Source organism: Carya illinoinensis, chromosome 13 (assembly GCF_018687715.1).
Source record: "Carya illinoinensis cultivar Pawnee chromosome 13, C.illinoinensisPawnee_v1, whole genome shotgun sequence".
Taxonomy (NCBI): domain Eukaryota; kingdom Viridiplantae; phylum Streptophyta; class Magnoliopsida; order Fagales; family Juglandaceae; genus Carya; species Carya illinoinensis.
In genome coordinates, this window is record NC_056764.1 from 9,638,791 (window position 1) to 9,657,613 (window position 18,823).

At 36.3% G+C, this 18,823-nt stretch overlaps 1 pseudogene; it reads right to left on the minus strand.

Moving 5' to 3' along the window:
• Positions 1 to 4,905: 4,905 nt before the first annotated feature.
• On the minus strand, positions 4,906 to 6,923 carry LOC122290933 (annotated as a pseudogene).
• Between the last annotated feature and the right edge of the window lie 11,900 nt (positions 6,924 to 18,823).

An 18,823-nucleotide genomic window follows, 5' to 3' on the forward strand; every position in this document is an offset into this window, starting at 1 on the left:
TGACATTTGTAACAGAGTGATTGGGATGTTTGCAGTATTTGTAGAAGACTGTCTTTGAGGAATGAGAAGGAAAACGACCTGAGACTGTGGAAGACCCAAAAGTGGTCTTAGGGATAGCAGCAACATTTGAATCTAGAGTTTGTAGATTCATTGTTGAAATGCTATTCTCTTCTGAGATTAATTCAGCAACTGCAACCTCAAGAAATGGAATGGGTGTGCGATGCAAAAGAGATGACCTGAATAGATTCAAAATCCTCATGAAGTGCCATCATAAAATGCATAAATTTGAGATGATCACTGTGACGCCCCCAAATTCCGTTTGAGATCGGACGGACATTTGAAGCGTCGAGACATGCAACACAAGGTTACCTGCCCCCGTTCATGACATATAAGATGCAATATTCCTAACATGCATCTAACAATATGCAATATTCGCAGCGGATAAATTTTTTTCTTTAGCAATACTATGCACCAAATTGAAAATATCCCAAATGCTTAAAACATACTTCATACATAAAAATCCATTGAACAACTAAGATCACAACACTAGTCCAAAATGGTTATGATCCAAAAAGTAGTAGAGATGCAACTCAATCGTACAAGTAGTAATTTACGTTAATTACTATATCAACATTTATGTCGCACCGTTACTTAGTCAACTGTGTCTAGTTGATCAGCTCCTGATTCTCCTTCAGGTCCTGTAACAAGATCTACCATTCGGGGGGAATGGTAGTTGGGACTACCAAAGTGAGATTTGATTACAAATCTCAGCAAGTTAACAAAAAACTTCCATACAGACTAATGATACATGTATGACAGTAAAAGCATAAATGCAAAATCAAATTCATAAGTAATTAAAGCATAACTTAGCGTACAACATAGCATAATTGACATAGCTTAAATTGAATCATGAACTGAACTTGACTTGACATGAACTTGATCTGAAACTTGACTTAGCATGAACTTGCTCTGAAACTTGAATTAACATGAAAACTACATACTCCACAGTTGTTGTGGCCCCATGTATTCTACACAAACTTGACTTAACATGAAAAATACATACTCCACAGTTGTTGTGGCCCCATGTATTCTACATAAACTTGACTTAACATGAAAAATACATACTCCACAGTTGTTGTGGCCCCATGTATTCTACGTGTAAATACATACTCCACAGTTGTTGTGGCCCCATGTATTCTACACAAACTTGACTTAACATGAAAAATACATACTCCACAGTTGTTGTGGCCCCATGTATTCTACACATCACAATTATAGTAAAATACATACTCCACAGTTGTTGTGGCCCCATGTATTCTACGCATCACAATTGTAGTAAAATACATACTCCACAGTTATTGTGGCCCCATGTATTCTACACAAACATAATATACTCAAGATGAAACGTGACTTGAACATAACTTGAAATACATGACCAACTTGAGATAGAAACATTTCGTAACATGGCATAACAGATAATAGACAACATATTTAACATGACATACTTGCAACAGTGAATATTACATGACTTGACATACATGTAATAGATGGCATACTTAGCATGACGTACTTGTAATGTACAGTAATACATAACAGAATATATTATGTAACAGATAAAAATTGATGACAGAATAAATTCTGTATAATAAACAATTACGTGATAACTTGGCGTGGCATGACATATATGATAACACACATACATACACTATAGTTCTTTTACTTAGCACACATACACAGTAGACTGCTAGTAAGTTAAAAGCTAACTTACCTCGATCTCCGCGTTTCTTATAAAACCTCAAGCGCGATCACGAGGATCTGTAATTAGTGATTCTAAAAGTTAGTACTAAATCACTAATAATTTGAAATATGGAAAAATACTAACTTAAAGAGTAAAATTTCCATTTTACTTCCTACATGTAGGAAAATGACCGTTTTACCCATAACTTAAGGATTTTGCATACTAATTCCAAAAGTCACCAAAATTTACATGCCTCATGTAAATTTTATCCTCAACTCAAATATCAATTTAGAAAAATTTAAAACTAATCACAACTATTAAAACTCCATAGGGCCGAAATTCTCATATGCTATTTCTATTGATTTTTGTTTCTAACTTGTTTTGATCAACCTTTTGATCTATGACTTATAAATATGTGATCTTCAAACCAAACCATCACATGGTTTAAAAAGATGTCCTAAAACATATATAAGCTTCTAATTCAAGATCACATGGTTAAAAATTAACCAAAACATAAATTTAGCCAAGAACATCCACACTTTGGCTTATCTGAATATCTCTTTGTATAAAATTTCATATCTTTGAAACTAACATCAAATATCTTCAAAATAATAATATAACATGTATATAAGATGCTTAGGATCCTCCAATAAAATTATCAAAGTCATTAGAATAGGTTTAGACCACCAAAGAGTTAAACTTTCTCAAAATAGAAACTGTTTTTCTTCTTCCAGTTTCTAAGTTTCTAAATCTAAGCAAATATTTCATCAAAACCTTCAATCATGCAAAAATCCTCAACCAATAGTCATATATACATGTTAACAATACTCCATAAAAATTTCGGACCAATATCTATCCATTAGCTTGGTCAAAAACTCCAAACTATAACATATTCTCCAGTTTATCTCCCAGAATGACCTTTCTATAGTTTACATAATATTTGACCGACCAAATGATCTTCAAATGGGGAAAATAAGATATCCATGTAAACTAGACTCAAAAAGGAACAACTTATATGAAGGAGACTTTATGATAAAACACTTACAACAGCTTCGAAATGGGCGTGCAAAAGATCTCCTAAAATCTGTCCGAGAGAGAGTGTTTGATAATCTTTTATTAGAAGGAGTAATTGAAGATAAGTTCATGGGTGCTGGCTAGACACATTTATGGACGAGATAAGGGAGGTGATAAGGCTGGAGTTGAGAGTTGAGTGTGGTTTTCTCCTACCCAAAATATCTATAAAAGATTATCTCATAATATTCTATCCAATAATATCTACAAAAAATCAACTTAAGATATTTTTATCTAATAATATCTATAAAAATCAACTCAAAATATTTTTACCCAATAATATTCACGAAAATTACCTCAAGATATTTCTTTTTATCCAATAATATCTACAGTTTTGAACAGACGTTTTGTCCGAAAATGTGAAAAAAAGTTATTGCGCCATAAGACTTTAAATAACCCTCCGAGTCTAATGGCACAAATCATAATACATTTTGACACTTCTAACTATCTCCAATAATCAAAAATACACTTCTGATACCATAGTAAATAATAACACTAACTATGTAGTTAGACAAAAACCTATACGATTAATGGATTCGTGAAAACTTATGGGTTTTTCACGAGATTCCTAAAGTTAATAGAAATTCCTTAATTGAATTTCTAGCGGGCTGTTACAATCACGATAGGTCGCAAACAACTCAATATCCTTAGAACATTTGAGTTGAGGATCTGCAGCAAACAACCACTCCCAAAGATGATTAAATTGAGAATAAAAATCAGCAATAGACTGACTTGATTCCTGATGCATTAGATAAAGCTTGTCTCAAGCTTAAACAACAATGAAGCATCATGAGTGCAATTATATCTTTTAGCAAGAAAATCTCAAGCAACTTTAGCATTATGAAGCTTGGGAAGGAAGCTATGAATGGATGGAACAGAAGTATTGATAAACCAAGACAAGATTTTGTAGTAAACACTATGCCCATCTTCAAGGCTGCATGCAAAAACATCAAAACTCTCACTGTCTTGTTGCTTGGGTGCAATAATATCACCAGAAACATAGAGCCGTAATTTTCTTCCTCTAAGAAATACTTCCATATTTTGAGCCCACATATTATAATTAGAGCTATCTAAAATATTATGAATAGGACAAACAATGGTATCAAGGTTGGGAGAGAGGTGAGATATACTAGTTTTTATTTATTTATTTATGGTCAACAGTCAACAAGTCAATGGGTCAACATGCCAAAATGGACTGGGCTAGGCTTGAACCAAAATGGGCCGTATATAAAAAGAAAAAAAAATTGGAAGGTTCTTACTTGGGCTGGGCGAATTGGGCTTGAGTTAAGCTGGATCGGGCTTGGGTGGGCTGCTAGAGTGAACCATGGTCTGCTGGAGTGAGGCACAAGTGTGAGGCACATGGTGAGTATGGGCAAAGGCTCCGTCTGATGTAGTGGCATGTGGGACATGAGTAGCAGTGTAAGGCGATGCGGTTGACACAAAAACGCCAAGAGAGTTATCAGGTTTAACTTTATGATCTTATTTGAAGCGAATTGAAGCGAAAACATAACATAAACATGTGACAAACCCACTGTCAAGTGCAAATGAAGCCAAGTACTGGTGTGGAAGAAAGAAACACCAAAAGAACATCTTGCATGGCTAGGGGAATCATAGTGGTGGCTCTAATGCCATGTTGAAATAAAAAGGATTTTGGAAAATCATATGAGTATATATTTCTACGTAAAACAATACAAAGTAGGCTTATATATAGTTGAATATGGCTAAAGTAAATAAGGAAATACAATGAAGAAGGAAATATTCTAATCTAGCATAATTATAGGAAACTAAGAATATTATCACAATATTCTAAGAATATTAGGTATGATCTAAGATACATATATACACACTAACAAATGACAAATCTATAAATCATTTAATAGCAGACTCAAATCTTTAGTAATACAAAGATCTCAAGTAGGGCACTTACATTATTTTTGGAAACGTATATTTATCAAAAGAAAGTGTTTACATCTACATCATATTCTTTGTGTGTTTCTTCTTCCCCTCTCTGCCACCAACTTATTTGTAAGCTTTATGTGTGCCATGGGTTGACTTGGTCCAAAGTATAGATCCATAGTCTAATTTTTGCAACTAATTCAATGACCATCTTGAAGGAGGGAAACGGTGCTAGACATGGAAGGATCAGAAGACTGGACAAATGATGAAGGAGGTGACCATAAGAAATCTAATGTTTCACTACTTGTGACTCTACCAAAAGAAGCATTGTCATATAAAATATTCGGCAGATCAGCTTCGCCATTCAAAAACTGCATCACTCGCCTCATGCTAGGCCTAGTAGCTGGATCTACATGTGAGCAAAGGAGTCCAAGTTTCAAAATCAATACCATTTCCTCTACCTCATAATTACCTTCCAATCTAGGATCACTAGCACGGAGAATATCTCCTTTGCTCTAGCACTCAAAGACCCAATCAACCAAAACTAATTCTTCAGGCATTCCCTTTGGCTCTATTGGCCTCATTCCACAAGCCACCTCTAGCATGAAAGCCCCAAAAGCAAACACATCAGTGTAAGTGGTTGCCCTCCCCGTTCTAGTAAGCTCTGGAGCCAAATAACCTATAATCCCAGCCACATGGGTAGTTTGTGAATTTGTGTCATGATCATATAATCTGGCAAGGCCAAAATCACCTAGCCTTCCATTCATTTTTGCATCTAATAGGACATGGCTTGCTTTTATATCTCTATGTATAACAATCTGCTCCCACCCTTCATGCAGATAAAGAAGGCCAGATGCTACTCCTCTAAGGATTCGAAATCTTTGAAGCCAGTTAAGGTGCCTTCTTGCATTTCTGTATAAGAACCGGTCAAGGCTTCCATGGGGCATATAATCATAGATCAAGAGGAGTTCGCCCTTGCGTCGACAATAGCCCAAGAGGCGCACCAAGTTCCTATGTCTCAATCTTCCCATGCTAACAATCTTAGCCACAAATTTCTTCATCCCTTGTTGGGAATTATGGGAGACTCTCTTGACTGCAATTTTCTCATTGGAAGGAAGTATTCCTCTATAAACCTTTCCAAAACCTCCTTCTCCAATAATCTCTCTAGCTTTGAAACCTTTGGTTGCTTTGTGGAGACTTTTATAACTAAACCTGTGAGTACCATAATCACTTTCCCAATCTTCACACACTTCTTCATATTTCTTCTTTCTAAAATAGTAAGCAGCTCCAGTTGTCGTTATCAGCACAACCACTAGTACTATGAGAAGTGCCTTGATCGCTACTTTTCGTTTCTCTTTTTGTTTCTTACCTGGGGGAAGTTTAGGGAGGCTTGAAATGTCGAGGCTTTGTGCCCGCCCACTTTTATTAAAGCTCCATCCAAGAATGTAGTGGTCACATACAACTGATCCTGTGGAAGCAGAGAAACCAACATACATAGATTCCAACACGATCTGAGATAGATTGATCGGCGTTGACAACAGAGGCCAATTTGGTTTTGGGGTTCTAATTGGGGCCAGTGTTACATTCAGCAACTTCTGCTTCATCATAGTCTATCCAAAGTTGCATTGGATTCCCACTTATAAGCTCCAAGCTTATATTCCTCCTTTCTTCATTGGAATAATATGATGCAGGAGCTGATTCAAGTGATCTGAGTTCATTCACATCAATTCCCACATGGTTATCAATATCATCAAAGTCAGGACTCTTAACAGGATCGAGCTCGATGGCCAATATGTGGTTGGAAGTAAGGCCGTTATTTGAAGAATTGAAGAGTCCAAGGTATTGAGTTGCCATACCATGGGTTAAGCCCTTCGAGGGACTGATGTTGAAGGCTATGCCATGTCCACCGAATTTTGGTTTTTGAGGAACCATGGCAAACACAAAATTTGTAGAAAAAGAAAGAGACGAAATCTTGCTGAACTTTATAGGAAATTGGTAGAAAGCTTGACCAATTTCCTGGTTTGAAAAATTGGTTAGCTGCAATAGACCATTAGGGAGAATTTTTGCGATTCCATCAAGATATAGCTTGGCTTGACTGAAGCCATTGTAGATGAATTGGCTTTCATCTTGAGCAAAGTTCAAGGGAATATTGGAAATATAGAGAATCATCAGAAGATGAAGTGATCTAAGAACTATAGCCATTGGGAAAAGTGGGAAGATGGTGCCTGTGATAGAGGGATTTCACTTGTTCAAATGTATCAAACTCCTGAGAAATGAAACGAGTTATTTTCTTATGCCAATGTGCCATTGTATATATATTCTATGTGTTCCCGTTAGTAACCAATCAATTATTTTGATTTGACAAGTAGTGTTGATAACTTCTCAATTTGATTCCCCTTCCTAATATTTTTCTCAATACCATGAAGGAATTATTCTTCGGTCAAACATGGAGTGTATTAAGTCCTAATGTTTTTCTCAAAACCAAGAATGAATGATTCTTTGGTCAAACAAGGCCGGAATGTATTAGGTCCAGTGCTTTATTTATTTATTTAATATTTATTTATATCTTTTTCTTAACTTGGTAATGGTATTCAATATCCTATTAAATGCCGTTGTTTTATCATCTTTTGATGAATTGATTAAAAAAATATTTATTATTTTCACTCATCTTTTAATCCTTTGATACTACATTAAGAATAGTGATTAAAAAGATGATAAACCGTATTTTTCACCTTCTACTGTGTAGAAGTATAGCTTGAGAATTTCCGGAAACCGAAAGATAGCATGGGCCAAGTTCTTGCCTCAAAATGTTGGTTACCTGCAATAGATCATTGGGGTAAGTTTCTGCAATTCCATTGGTATAAGATGTCAAGAAATCCTACAACAAAAGGATGCATGAATAGGTAGTACTCTTTGCATGCAGGCTCCCCCGTCGATTTTTCAGATTTGTACTTGTACGTACGTTCGGCTTCCGTTCAGATTTGAGTCTTTGGCTTTCCAGCCAAGATCTTCAAAATCTGCCTTTTGATCTTGAGCAAGGGATTTTCCACTACACAAGAATATTCCCTCAAGCTTCAAGACTCTATGGCTCTTATCTTTAGACCTTTCTATCCAAAAATATGAGGCTCAGCTCTTTCGTCTCTCATCCCACTCCTTCGTTTGGACTCTTCTTCTGCATGGTGCCAACTCAAAATTTTTATAATTGATAATTATTTTTTAAATGAAATAATTGGTTCGGAAAAAAATAACCTACAGAATTTTTAAATCTCTAATTGATAATTAGAAAGATGTATTATAATAAATATTGAGATTTTTAGGAATTATTGAATAATATAAATTCTAAAAAAATAATCTTATTAATTTTGTGAGTTTAACATGTTTATGAGGATTTAATTTATTGATTGTCTTATAAAAAATTATTAATTGATATTAATTAATTGAGAATATATTTATAAATAATACTCCATCATTATAAATACTATGCAATAATTAGTAAGATCCATTACTTTATCAAATTTTTTTAAAAAATTAAAATCATTTTCATCTAATTTTTATATTCAAATACATAAATTTTTAAAAATCAATTTAATTTATCTGATGTCAATTTAAATATTTTATTACTATTCAAAAACTATCTTATTAATCTTGCTGTCAAATTCAGATCCAATATTACGGGCAACTGAGCAATGCGTCAAACTGCACTTCAATGAATTTCTGCAGCAATCACTCCACAAGCTTGGAAAGTGATGAAAGTTTATAGTCCAGTCATATGTAAATCAGAGTTTTCGAACTGGGTCCAGTCCTTACTGTGAATTTTTCTCCATATATTCCATTATAGAAAGAGGAAGATTTAGGATGTTGTCTTTGGTGCAAAAAAGTCCGGCGGCTTGTGGTCATGTAAATCTAGATTCTAGTGAATCTTCCTCCACGTGATTCATGAATGATCAAAGTAATGTTTTTGGATGTTTATTTCAATGGGAAAAAGATCCAACCTGCTTGTGCCTTGTCCATTCTTTCAAGAATCTCCAAGGAAATGGTAATACCATGTGTAGTTTTAGGGGATGCTTGAAAAATAAAATAAAATGAAAATTTTATAAATAATAATAAGATAAAATGATATTTGTGATTGAACTAATTATTACATATTTTATATCTAGAACTAATATATTTTAATTATTTCATTGACACTATTAGTGATTTTAGATGAAAAAAATGATTAAATAAGCATAAGTCTAAATTAGTGATTTTAATTAGTTAATATTATAATTTATGCTTAATTTTACAACCTATTATTTAATTAAGCAGTATTTTTTTAAGTACACAATATATTTTTAATATTTTAATCTTCATTTTAATTCATTTTTTATTATTTGTGTGTTATTTTCTTTTATGTTTTTAAAATGCCGCCCTCTCCCATGCTCTAACTGATCATTACTTCAAATAAAAGATAAAATATAGATATTGTTATAAAACTATCGAAAAGGAAAGAGAGAGATAGATTTATTATAAAACTTTCTAAAAGGAGAGAGAGAGAGATAGAGTTCAGAGAAGTTATGAAACTTATGAATTTCTTAAAGAATTCAACGATATATATAGGCGTACAAATGGGACTATGCTAGCTTACTATGCAGTACTATGCTGGCACTATGTACTGTGCATATGTCGGCCATTCACTATGCCAATTACTATGCAGTACTATGCTGGCACTATGCACTGTGCATATGTCGGCCATTCACTATGCTAGTTACTATGCAGTACTATGCTGACATTATGCACTGTGCATATGTCGACCATTCACTATGCCAGTTACTATGCAGTACTATGCTAGTACTATGCACTGTGCATATGTCGACCATTCACTATGCTAGTTACTATGCTGGCACTATGCACTGTGCATATGTCGGCTAGCTCAAGATGGTCATACAATTTATTTTACAACAATGTTATTTTACAACACTCCCCCTTTGGATGACCACATATAATGAATATGTCTCGTTAAAACCTTGCTAAGGAAAGACCCTGTGGGAGAAAAACCAATGGCGAAGGAAAAAGAGTACAATATTCATGTGTGTCGTAAAATGCTTTAAGATTGCCTCATTAAAACCTTGCAAAGGAAAATCCAGTGGGATAAAACCTTAGCGAAAGAAAAAGAGTACAATCAGTATAAGTCTTCAAGACATTACTCCCCCTAAAAAGTGCATGATAAAAGGTCTTCAAGTTTCCGCATTCCAATGTTCAGCACAATCTTCTTAAATGTTGCAGTTGGTAATGCTTTTGTGAATAAATCTGCCAGATTATCACTTGATCGTATCTGCTTGATTTTAATTTCACCTTTCTCTTGAAGTTCATGAGTATAAAAGAATTTAGGTGAAATATGTTTGGTTCTATCACCTTTGATATATCCTCCTCTAATTTGAGTAATACAACCAGCATTATCTTCGTATAAAGTTGTTGGGCTATCATTAATCACTGGAAGACCACACTTTTCTTGAATATGTTGGATCGTTGATCTTAGCCAAATACATTCTCGACTTGCTTCATGAATTGCAATGATCTCTGAGTGATTTGAAGAGGTAGCAGATAGTGTTTGTTTGACAGATCTCCATGATATAGCAGAATTTCCATAAGTAAATACATATCCAGTTTGAGATCTACCTCTGTGTGGATCTAAAAGATAACCTGCATCTGCATATCCAACTAATTGTGGATTTGAACCATGTTGATAAAATAATTCCATATCAACCGTACCTCGAAGGTATCGAAAGATATGTTTAATGCCATTCCAATGTCTTCGAGTTGGTGCGGAACTATATCTTGCAAGTAAATTAACTGAAAATGCAATATCAGGCCGAGTGCAATTTGCAAGATATATCAGGGCTCCAATTGCACTGAGATAAGGTATTTCAGGACCAAGAATTTCTTCATTGTCTTCACAAGGACGAAATGGATCCTTTTGCACATTAAGTGATCGAACAACCATTGGAGTACTCAGGGGATGAGCTTTGTCCATGTAAAAGTGTTTCAAGACTTTCTCTGTATAATTTGATTGATGAATGAGAATTCCATTTGGCAAATGCTCGAGCTGCAAGCCGAGACAAAATTTCGTTTTGCCAAGATCCTTCATTTCAAATTCATTCTTTCAATATGTAGCGGTTCTTCTGATCTCTTCAGGAGTTCCAACAAGATTTAGATCATCAACATAAACTGCAATAATAACAAATCTGGAGTCTGATTTCTTAATAAATACACATGGGCATATTGGATTATTCTCAAATCCTTCTTTCAATAGATATTCGCTAAGGCGTTTATACCACATGCGTCCGGATTATTTTAACCCATATAAAGATCTTTGAAGCTTAATAGAATACATACTTCTGGATGTACTCAGATTAGAAGCTTCAGGCATTTTATATCCTTCAGGGATTTTCATATATATGTCATGATCTAATGATCCATATAAATATGCAGTGACCACATCCATCAATTGCATATTCAATCTTTTTATAACTGTCAACCTGATCAAATATCTGAATGTGATTGCATCCATAACAGGAGAGTATGTTTCCTCATAATCAATCCCCGGTTTCTGCAGAAAACCTTGTGCAACAAGTCGTGCTTTATATCGCACAATTTCATTGCTTTCATTACGTTTACGTATAAATACCCATTTATATCCAACGGGCATTACACCCTTTGGTGTTTGTATAATTGGTCCAAAGATCTCTCGCTTTGCTAGCGAGTTTAATTCAGCTTCAATAGCTGATTTCCATTTTGGCCAGTCATCTCTACGTCGACATTCTTCGACAGTTCTTGGCTCAATTTCTTTATTACTTCTGGTAATGTCAAGAGCCATTTTATATGAAAACATGTTGTCGACAACAGTTTTATTTCTATTCAAAATTTCTCCTGTACTCATGAAATGTATTGAGATCTCGTTATTTTCAAGTACCTGTCCCTCTTCAAGGGAAGACATTTCATGAAATACCTCTTCAGGAGGTTCTTTCTCAGGAGATTTACTCTCTTCAGGAGCATCAATTACTCTTATGGCCTGTGTTAGTATGGACTCTTCAGGAGTACCAAATTCATTTTGTATTTTCCTCTTCCGAGGAATTTTATCCTTAGCACCAATAGGCCGTCCACGCTTCAGGCATATCTTAGATTCGCCTATTGCTATTTGGGCAACTTGTCCTTCAGGGACTGCAATCCTTGCTGGAACATTAGCAGCAGGAATATATGATTTTACCACACCTTTAGTGTCAGTAAATACATCCGGTAATTGGTTTGCAACACTTTGCAAATGAATAATCTTTTGAACCTCTAGATTACATTCTTTTGTACGAGGATCAAATTGGGAAAGAGGTTTATTTTCCCAAGTAAGTTCCTGTCGTGCTTCAGGCACCGACTTCTTATTACCCAATGTTGGAAAAATGGATTCGTCAAAATGACAATCCTCAAAACGTGCCTTAAACATATCCCCTGTAAGAGGCTCAAGGTATCTAATAATAGATGGAGAATCAAACCCAACATATATCCCAAGTCTACGTTGAGGGCCCATCTTTGTATGTTGTGGAGGTGCAATTAGAACATATACAGTACATCCAAAAATACGAAGATGAGAAATATTTGGTTGCTGACCAAATGCAAGCTGTAATGGTGAATATTTGTGATATGCTGATGGCCTAACTCGAATTAATGATGCTGCATGAATTATAGCATATCCCCAAGCAGAAATAGGAAGATTTGATTTCATGAGTAAAGATCTAGCGATTAGCTGAAACCTTTTAATCAATGATTCAGCTAAACCATTTTGACTGTGTGTGTGGGCAACTGGATGTTCAACATCTATTCCTATTGACATGCAATAATTATCAAAAGCTTGAGATGTAAATTCTCCTGCATTATCCAATCGAATAATTTTAATTGGATAGTCAGGGAATTGTGCTCGTAACTTAATTATTTGTGCAAGAAGTTTAGCAAATGCAGCATTTCTAGTGGAAAGTAGACAAACATGTGACCATCGACTTGATGCATCAATTAAAACCATAAAATATCTGAACGGTCCACTTGATGGTTGAATAGGCCCACATATATCCCAATAAATCCTTTGTAAAAGAAATGGAGATTCAAAAACAACCTTTGACATAGATGGTTTGATAATCAATTTACCTTGAGAACATGCAAAGCATGGATATTCATTGGGTAAGATAATCTTCTGATTCTTTAGGGGATGCCCATACGAATTATCAATTATTCGTCTCATCATTATTGATCCCGGATGTCCAAGGCGATCATGTCAAGTCATAAATATTTTGAGATCAATGCACTTCTGGTGCATTACAACATGTGATTCAATTATTCTCATTTTTGTATAATACAATCCAGATGAGAGGGCAAACAGTTTTTCTAATACGAGCTTCTGGCTCGAAATTATTTTAGTAATGAGAAGATGCTCTTTATCATCTTCGTTAATGGTTTCAATATGACAACCATTACGACGTATATTTTTAAAACTTAATAAATTTCTTCTGGATTGTGAAGAAGATAGAGCATCATTAATACAAAATTTGGTGCCATTAGGCAACACAATATAAGCTCTTCCGAAGCCTTCAATTAGATTCGATGAACCGGAAATGGTATGAACATAGGCTTTACTCAATGTTAGATTTTGAAAATATTTTTTATCCTTAAGAATTGTGTGAGTTGTAGCATTGTCAGCCAGACATACATCTTTATTATTCATCTCGGAGATAGAAAGTTCATCAATAAGACTCATGATTCTACAAAATATATAAAACTTTCATTACTAAAAATTACAGAATAAAAATATTTTACAATAATATAAAGGAAATACATTAATTAAAAAGGAACACTTCTATGATCAACTCTACCACTAGAATCCTCAAAGAAATCAGAAACATCAAGGCTTGTAATATCTTCTCTATCTATAGAATTTAAAGCATATGATGGTTCAGCAAAATTTGTTTCAAATTTCTTTGTTTTTTCTTTTATAGAAGATTGGTATAAGTCAACCAAGTGCTTAGCTGTACGACAGGTACGAGAACAATGTTCAGTCATACCACATCTATGGCATTCATCTTCATATTTCTTTACAAATTTATTTTGAGGACCTTTGCCCTTCTCTGAGTTGAACCACTTCTGGTGGTACGGTGTATATCTATTATTTTCCCTTTTAGTGTGGTCACTTCTAAGACCTCCACTTCTATAGTTTTTCTTACCACGTACACGCCCTCTTTTTCTTTGAAAAGATGCACCATTCGCTTCTGGGAGTGATGTAAATCTAGTACCATTCACTTCAGGGAATGATATAGAACCAGTAGGACGTGACTGGTGATTTCTTAATAAAAGCTCATTATTTTGCTCAGCTAATAAAAGACAAGATATAAGTTCAGAATATTTCTTGAACTTTCGCTCTCGATACTGCTGCTGCAGGAGCACATTCGAGGCATGAAAAGTAGTATATGTCTTCTCTAACAAGTCATCATCAGTGACTTTTTCACCACATAATTTCAATAGCGAGCTAATTTTAAAGAGTGCAGAGTTATACTCACTAACACTCTTGAAGTCTTGCAACCTCAGGTGCATCCAATCATGACGAGTTTTTGGGAGGATTACAGTTTTCTGGTGTTCATATCTCTCCCTTAAATCATTCCACAAAATAAGTGGATCTTTCACTGTTAGATACTCAGTTTTTAATTCTTCATGAAGATGGTGCCGAAGGAAAATCATTGCCTTAGCACGGTCCTGCAGGGACCCTTGATTTCCTTCTTTAATTGTATCTCTCAGGTTCATTGCATCCAGATGGATCTCAGCATCAAGGATCCAAGATAAATAATTTTTCCCAGAAATGTCAAGAGCAACGAATTCCAATTTTGTAAGATTTGACATTTTTTGAAGTAGAGGACTATTAGCTTCAAGATCGTTAGAACTTTCGTACTGATAACGTGTTATAAAACTATCGAAAAGGAAAGAGAGAGATAGATTTATTATAAAACTTTCTAAAAGGAGAGAGAGAGAGAGAGAGAGAGAGATAGAGCTCAGAGAAGTTATGAAACTTATGAATTTCTTAAAGAATTCAACGATATATATAGGCGTACAAATGGGACTATGCTAACTTACTATGCAGTACTATGCTGGCACTATGCACTGTGCATATGTCGGCCATTCACTATGCCAGTTACTATGCAGTACTATGCTGGCACTATGCATTGTGCATATGTCGGCCATTCACTATGCCAGTTACTATACAATACTATGTTGGCACTATGCACTGTGCATATGTCGACCATTCACTTTGCCAGTTACTATGCAGTACTATGCTAGTACTATGCACTGTGCATATGTCGACCATTCACTATGCCAGTTACTATGCTGGCACTATGCACTGTGCATATGTCGGCTAGCTCAAGGTGGTCATACAATTTATTTTACAACAATGTTATTTTACAACAGATATATAATTTTAAATAGAGGATAAAATATAAATACACGTGGCCTTTTTGAAGCCATATTTCGGTTTTGACCAACACATAATATAAAACAACACGGGACCACCAACTCTTCTTTCATTTGAACGCAGCAATTTGGAAGGCACTCCAATAGGAAAAGTCACTCCAATGCAGCACCAGACTTTTTGGCTTGTCTTCAATGGGAACCATAGCCTCTCGTTTCTCTCCTCAGCACTTTCAGCGTGCTTTGACTTCACCATGCAAATCCCAGCCAATCCGCTCGCAGTAGCAACAGAGAAGACTTTTCAATGGGGACATTTCACACTCACTCCTAACACACTTGCAACTCACAAACAGCAGACCATTTTGACTCTTGAACCGGACCACATGCAAAGCAGCATGTTGAGAAGGTCAATGATATCCCGATATTCATGGGATAAATGTATATTGTATCAGCTGTAATTCCGTAATGCATTTAATTTCCCGTTTTACTTAGATTACCTAAAATAGATTGGCAAGATTATAGGAAATCTTTTGTATAAAAGTTGCATACTCTATTTTCAATGAAGATATTCAACAGCCAAATAATTTCTTCTTTACATGGTATCATAGCAGGGAATGATACCCTAGCTTTTTGCCCTTTTTTATTTTGCCTCTTTTGCCATCATTTCCATCATCATGGCAAACGAGCATTCTTTAGATAGAGGCAAGCCCAATGCCACCAATCCATATTTTTTCCACCACTATGACCATCGCGGAATGGTGCTTGTTTCCAAGCCCCTCAATGGGGATAATTATTCAACCTGGTGTAGGGCCATGACCATCTCATTGAAAGCCAAATCCAAGCTGGGTTTCATAGATGGGACCATCACAGCACTGCCTACTACAACCAAACTAGATGACTTTGCATCATGGAAGAAATGCAATGATATGATCCTATCCTGGATACTCAATTCACTCACAATAGATCTTGCAGACAGCGTTATTTTTTCCACCACTGCTCAGGAGGTATGGGAAGACCTTCGGGATCATTTTTCTCAAAGCAATGCTCCTCGTATTTTTCAAATTGAGAAGGACATCAATTGTCTCACTCAAGATCAAATGACTGTTGCGGCTTACTACACGAGGCTAAAAATATTATGGGATGAACTGGGCTCCTATAATGATACTATTTGCTCTTGTGGGGCAGACCATAAGAGATGCCGATTGATGCAATTTCTCATGGGGCTTAATGAGTCCTATAGTGCAATCCGAGGGTAGGTTCTGTTGATGAATCCCGACCTGATGTTGCAAAGGCTTATTGCTCCATTATACAAGAAAAGAAGCAACGAAGCCTAGGTGTTGCACATGAGATAACAGAGACCTCCAACATGGCTGTTCGAAGGGATGAATCGGTGGCTCTGGCTGTTCGACATGGAAGAGGTTCTTCTTCTCATTCCAACTCATTTAATCCTTATTAGAGCAATAAATGATACTCATGCAAATCATGCAGACCATAAAGAGCCTACGTCCTCATCATGTGTCACAAAGGATACCATCCATGCGCACTCAAAGGAATCTGCCAGAGCACTACCACCTCCTACACCACCTCCTGCAAGAATTCCCTCAACACATCATCCACTGTAAAACCGTTGCTCATGTAATGTGCATGCCTCTGTGCATAGCACTAGCTGTAATATTTCGATAAGACTAGAACATTCTTTTACTTTGTATAAAAAGGGTACTGACCCTTCACTGTAAACTGAGGTGAAAAATACAAATTAAATATTTCTAACATGGTATCAAGAGCCACAAGCAAGGACTCGTCGTCCACCATGTCGTCTTCTTCTTCTGCTTCCTCACCTTCATCTTCCCTCCCTTCTCCCCTACCCAATTTTTCTCACGTAATTTCCGTCAAACTTACAAATGAAAACTACCTTCTCTGGAAGGTTCAAGTCGTTCCCTATTTAAAAGGTCAGCGTCTGTTCAAATATGTTGATGGCTCCTACCCACCTCCTCCTGCCAAACTCTCTAATGGTTCATCAAATCCTGAATATGAACTCTGGGTCGACCATGATCAAATGTTCATGTATGCACTCATCTCTTCCCTCTCGAGTCTATCATTGGACAAGTCATTGGCTGTACCTCTGCTAGGGATGTTTGGCTCTCTTTAGAGTCTACATTTGCCTCTTCTTCTTAGGCACAGATCATACAAACACAACTTCAACTTGCATCTTTGAAAAAGGGAAATGATTCCATTCAAGTCTATTTTCGACGAGCGAAAATATTAGCAGATATAATGAATGCAACTGGACGTCCTCTTCCATCTACTGAGTTCGTCCCTTACTTGCTTGCTGGGCTTGGCCCTAATTATGATGCCTTGGTATCCTCTGTCACTGCTCGACTGGATCCCATTTCCACGGAAGAGTTGCTCGGTCATCTGCTTGCTCATGAAACTTGGATGCAACATCATGCCACAACAACCTCACTTTTTTCGTCCCCTGATGTATCTGCCCACTTCTCTGCTCGTGCCCCTTCCAACTCTGGGCGAAACCATGGTTTCCGTGGCCGCAATAATCGTGGTCGTGGAGGTCGTTCAACTCCATCTCGAGGCCGTAGCTCTCATGGAACCATAGGTAATTTCTTTCCTGCCTCATCCTCCCAAACAACTGACAATCATCCTGTTTGCCAAGTTTGTAACAGAGTTGGCCATATTGCCCTTACCTGCATCTATCACTTCAACCAAGCATACACAGCTTCTGCTTCTCCCTCAGCTCACTACAGCTCTTCCTCTCAAGTCTTTGATGGTGCCTGGTATCCTGACACGGCTGCTACCAATCACATTACAAGTGATCTTGCCAATTTGAACCTACAGACTGCTGAATATCATGGTGATGAACATCTTTGTGTTGGTGATGGCTCATCCGTTTCGATCTCGCACACTGGTTCTGCTACTTTTCCTCTCTCTTCTTCTCCGTCCATATTAAATAAACTCCCCTGTGTTCCTTCATTCACTAAAAATCTTGTTTCCGTTAGTCAGTTTTGCCATGACAATGATGTTTACTTTCAATTTTTTTTATCATTTCCATGTAAAGGATCGCACCACGGGGAAAGTACTACTTCAAGGGACAACTACTAATAGCCTTTACACCTTCGCACCATCACCTCCTCAAGCTTACACCAGTTCTCTAACTTCTATTCCTACATGGCACTCCCGATTGGGACATCCATCCATCAAGATTGTCAGAACCATTCTTCAACAGCATGGACTTCCTTTTGATCCATCTTTCACTTCTCATTTTTCTATTGCGTGTGTCATGGGCAAGCATCATCACAAACTGCTCTTACTAGACTTACCATGTCTACTAAACCTTTTCAACTTGTATTTAGTGACTTGTGGGGACCTTCCCCTCATATCTCAAGTGAAGGTTTTCGGTTTTATATTACCTTTGTTGATCATTATTTCCGTCATACCTGGCTTTTTCCATACAAGAAAAATCACAAGCATTATCGGTTTTTACTAAATTCAAATCGTATGTCGAATTACAGTTCAACACCAAAATCAAATAATTACAAACCGATTAGGGAGGGGAATTTAGAATTTTTTCTGAACTTTTAGCCACTTCGGGTATTAAGCATCGTGTCACACGCCCGCATGCTCATACCCAAAATG